Source organism: Alosa pseudoharengus, unplaced genomic scaffold (genome assembly GCF_046254945.1).
Source record: "Alosa pseudoharengus isolate Yale_2024_CS ecotype anadromous, Long Island Sound unplaced genomic scaffold, YU_APseudo_1.1 YU_APseudo_1.1_scf_481, whole genome shotgun sequence".
In the NCBI taxonomy this organism is placed as follows: domain Eukaryota; kingdom Metazoa; phylum Chordata; class Actinopteri; order Clupeiformes; family Clupeidae; genus Alosa; species Alosa pseudoharengus.
This window is the reverse complement of record NW_027468824.1, coordinates 2,253-7,309: the sequence shown is the minus strand read 5'-3', so window position 1 is coordinate 7,309 and position 5,057 is coordinate 2,253. Positions and strand designations below refer to the sequence as shown.

The 5,057-nt window shown below is 49.9% G+C and overlaps 1 long non-coding RNA gene across 1 annotated transcript; it reads right to left on the bottom strand.

Moving 5' to 3' along the window:
• Positions 1-1,801: 1,801 nt before the first annotated feature.
• Positions 1,802-4,835, bottom strand: LOC143103590 (uncharacterized). The gene is made up of 3 exons (XR_012982911.1): positions 4,749-4,835; positions 4,541-4,645; positions 1,802-1,834 (listed from the first exon to the last, which is right to left on the bottom strand). It is a non-coding gene; the product is annotated as an uncharacterized LOC143103590 (long non-coding RNA).
• Positions 4,836-5,057: the final 222 nt, after the last annotated feature.

The window sequence follows — 5,057 nt, the reverse complement described above, 5'->3', positions numbered from 1 at the left end:
CACAGCACAGCACAGCACAGTCAGCACGCGACCACCAGATCAGTCGCTTATCCTTCTCTCTCTCGCTTTCCCTCTGTAACCCAAAGCTGTATCCTCAAACAACAGTGGTAGTGAGGGACTTGACACACAGCACTGGAACAAAATGATTAGTGGCAGCCCCCCCCCCCACACACACACACACACACACACACACACACACACACACCCTCACAAGGTCACAGCAGCAGAAGCACAGGCCTCGTTCCACACGTGTCAAAACACATTCAGACACCTTGCACACTTCAAATTGCATTTTCAAGTGAGCAGGGCGTAATTGATTAGTGAACCAAAACCAAAAAATTAAAAACAGAGATTCACACATAACTCTTTCAATGAAACCAAAAGCCAGCACCTTGTTAGCATCGCAGCACCTGCTTGCATTAAACAGCCATGAACAACAACCAGGGTAGAGAAAAAATGACTACAGCATAGTAGCACACATCTGTAAACACACACACACACACACACACACAAATCTCTCTCTCTCTCTCTCTCTCACACACACACACACCTTTCCCAGTTGGCTGATAGGCCATGGCCAAGCTCAGACCTCGTTGCTGAAATACTACCTCTAATCGGAAACATCTAGGAGCCATTTGCTTTTACTGACCGTGTAAAATCAATAAGAATTCAGCATCGCCGTGGACAGAAAATGACATTTCAACGCCTAAGAGGCTGAAGCAGAGGGTAGCTCACCCCAGCTGTTACCCAGGCAGTGTAGGCCCCACACACACACACACACACACAGAGTGCTGGCGGAATGGACAGGAGTTAAAAAGGCACTCAGCCTGGGAAGCAAGTGGTGTAAAACAAGGTTAAATAATACTCAGCGAATCCATCAGCGAGGTCCAAAGTCTACTGCCTCGCAGGCAGCCTCACTCCTCCGTCTACCCATATATATTCATTACAAGAGTCTCGGAAACATCTACTAATCGCGCCGAGAGAAAAAAAAAAAAAAAACAGGCAGAGATGCTCCTCCGCCTCTCAGGCTGGCAATTAGACAGTATATTGTGTTCTCATTAGTTTGTTCATCAATATCGTGATGGTGTCAAGGAGACGCCTATTTGCGGAGCGCGGGGAGGAAATAATCAGGTACAAGGACGTTCCCGCTCGCTCGCTCGCTCGCCCGCCTGCTCGGGCCTAATGAGGGGAACATGTGGAGAAGATCATCAAGCAGCCTCATTAGAGAGCCTCAGAGGACGCGAGCAGAGACGGGCGGGGGCGGGGGGGGGGGGGGTGTAGGAGGAAACGGAAATAAATCTCAGGCAGAAGTCTAATTCAATATTGCTCTCGCCGCACTTATCCTTTTCATCTGTGTAAATGTCTCCAAAGCTACGGCAATTTCCACGGGAGTGCAGAAAATACAGGAGGGGGTTGGAGAGGGGGGTATGGTTGTCGGGGGGCTAGAGTGCGAAAAAGGGAAAGCAATTAAAGCTAACAGTCAAAAAAAAGAAAGAAAAGAGGGGGGGGGGGGGGGGGTGAATATCAAGCTGCTCCAACTTCCAGGCTCCAGGTGAGAGCGGTGTTCCAAGCTCAGGCTGAGACGCCATGTGGTTACTGAGCAACATGCACGTCCGTCTGTTACTGCAGTAGCCCTAGCCAGACCCCCCCCCCCCCCCCCCTCACCACCACCCAGTCAGCCAGCCAACCACCAGCAACACACTTGGCATGCCACAATAAAGCACACAGAGGGACATGGAGGTCAACATATCAGCTTCCCGCATCCAACACCACTCCCCACACACACCCCCCAATTACTAACCATCAGGGCTGGGTAGACAGCATGTTGCTGTTGCTGGTGGGGGATAGAAGGGTTGAGATAGAGGGAGAGAGAGAGAAAGAGAGAGACAGACTGGTGAGAAATGTAATGAGCGAGATACTGGCAGTCCACTAAGACCCACACTAGTCTATATACACACATATAGACACACACACACACGTAAACACGAACACACAGAACTACATAGCACCACAGAGGAGTTGGACCTAGTGATTAGAGCATCAGAGCGGCTGAAGCTGTGACCTACTGAGCTGAGAGAACTAATTGCAGCTAACTTTGCTTTATTTAAAAAAAAAATTTTTTTTTAAAACTGACAGCCAATGTGACATGCATCATGGCCCCTGGTGTCTCACACACACACACACACACACACACACACACACACACGCGCAAACACACACAGTCCAACTAGACAAAGCAACGGCAGCGTGTCCGTATCTTCAAAAACTATGCAACTGGCGACATGGAAATCAGAATTTGAAACTCAAATGTGCAGCTCAAGTATGCAAAGCACACCTGAAGTTCCTCAAAAAAATAAAAATAAATAAAAGGCAATAATGCGACACTGCAAGCTATGTTTTACATGAGGGTGTGCGATTGGTCCCTGGAGCACTCTTATTTACATAGGCTTTTATGCCCCAGATAATAGCCATGCGAAGAGGAAGCTGCCCGCTCGCTTGGCCTAATCCGTGCAGGTCTCTTGCCCAGCCGGAAGCGACTGAACTCAGTGGTCATCCATGATTAGCAAATAAGTCCTCACCTAGTTTACTTTTTTCTGGGTTGTGCAAGCTGACAGTATCATTAACAACGAAGCATAAACAACAGCTACAGTGACTCATTAAGATGGCCGCCGCAAACAGACACGGCCTCCTAAACCTGACAAGCTGAATGCACCGCAGAGAACGCGTGTTGGCGTCCCCCTCCCTCTCTCTCTCTCTCTCTCTCTCTCTCACTCTATCCCTCTCTCTATCCCCCTCTCCCTCCCTCCATCCCTGTCCGCCTGACTGCAGCGGGCTGCCAGACACTGCTGGCTCCTGATTAACGTTGAATCTTTAATGGCTCCCCTCCCCCACAGTCTCACACAGAGGGAAGGCATGGAGATTGATCTGCTGCCATCGCTCCATCCAACAAATAAAAGCTTGTTTTTCCTCTGTGTGTGTGTGTGTGTGTGTGTGTGGTTGGGGGGGGGGGGGGGGGGGGTCAGAGAGAGAAAAAGCGGCAGAGTCTGTGTATGTCTCTGTGTGTGTGTGTGTGTGTGTGTGTGCGCGTGCAAGGCTGACCGCCTGACTGCCTCTGTTATTCAACCATCGTCATGAGGAGACAGTGAGGTTGTGTGTGTGTGTGTGTGTGTGTGTGTGTGTGTGCGAGGGGGGCCTCGCCAAGCTGCTCCGCTGAATGGCCGCCTGCTTAATGACAGGCCCCGCCGACAGTTGCATTCAAGCGGATTGGAGGAAGCAATTACCTTGAAAATGGGGGTCACAGTCTTGGCTCATTTGCCTTAATTGAATTCCAATATCTGCCTCCATCCGCCTTGACCCCAGTCCTGGGCTTCCTAACAACCGCTTCAAGGAGGCTAATCAAAGCGGGGTCAGCTATGCCACTGGCCTCAAACTACCACTACCCTAAACTACCCTACAGCACCTCTCTCCTGGAGGCGGAGTGACTGGCGTCACCGTCCGGGCAGGTGGACAGGGCAGTGCATATGCTAATGCATCAGCAGTCAGGTGGAGAGGGCACCTGCTAATGCACCAGTCCTAAAGCTGCTTGGAGCATGCGTGAGGCTACACGGCTGTAAGGGTGGGCCCTGTGGTCAGTCAGAGACCCAGGCTTCGCCGTGGGCATGAGCAGATAGGAGACGGACAGTGTCTGTGTGTGTGTGTGTGTGTGTGTGTGTGTGTTTGCGAACGATGCCAGGCTGCCACAGCGATGGCAGTGTGTGGGTGAATAAGTGATACTACACGCCTTCTGCCTCCCTCGGCTGCTGCTGAGGTCATGCGTACAGCTCGGAGTCTGGCCGGCTTATCCCTGAACCTTGTTAAAGCGGTTGCAAATGTAACACAAGGAAATCCAACAATCTCATTGGCCCTACACTTCACCTCCACTGAACCAATGAACACCGCAGACACGTACAACCTGTCTATCAACAACACATCACAACCTAAAAACACAGAGTGCCGTTAAAACAAAAGAGTAAACTCACAACTTAAAATCAAAACAATGGAGTTTTTTTGTGAACAAACATCAATAATAATAATAATAATAATAATAATAATAATAATAATAATAATTAAACATGTAATAAACATGAATTTTAAATGAGACACAACAAATCACACCATACAAATTGAAACAAAATGCAAAAACTCAAAAACCATTAATGGCAGGGGCAAATCTGCAGATGGAGGAAGCTGACTGTGTGCTGCCCCACACATGGACATGAAACACACACAGAGGCGATGAGGCCCACTACTCAACCATACCCACTCTACCTACCTACCCACCCCAAACCCTGCCCCCAACAATGCCCCAACAATGCCCCTAGACTGGCCACAGGCTACCCCCCCCCCCCGCCCCTTCTAAATGCACTCCACTCCCGTGGGACCAGACAGGAAGTTCTGTCCAGCTGGCGGCGGTGCAGACCAGCGGTCAGCAGCCAGCTCCTTTGCGTGCAGGTTTGCCCCTGACTATGGTCAAATGAAGGTAGAAGAGGGGTATACACACGGTGAGAGGCAGATTGGGAAGTCCACGTACCCCGATGATGGCATTCAGCTCGGTCATTGTCACTTGCTTGGCACGCTCAACAGCCTGAGCCACCTGCTGTTGGTGCTACAAGTGAACAAACAACAAGAACACAAAAGGTTGAGATCTCTGAGCAGAGGCTTTTCAAAACATTGCTAAACTGCAGTGATACTATGACCAGGACACATACCTCTTGTGACAGGAAAGGCATGATTTGAGCAAGAATGGCATTGAGACGCTTGGCAATCTCAGTCTGAAAGAGAAGGAGAGAATGTTACTTCAATGGCACAGGCAGGGCAGCATGGGGGAACACACTTACAGCTCATCACTGACACACACACACACTTACAGCTCATCACTGACACACACTTACAGCTCATCACGACACACACACACACATACTTGCAGCTCCTCACCGACTCTGTCGCACGCACACACACACACACACACACAGCTTAACATCAGCTTTAGGGGAAAACAGAGAGATAGAAGGAAACTC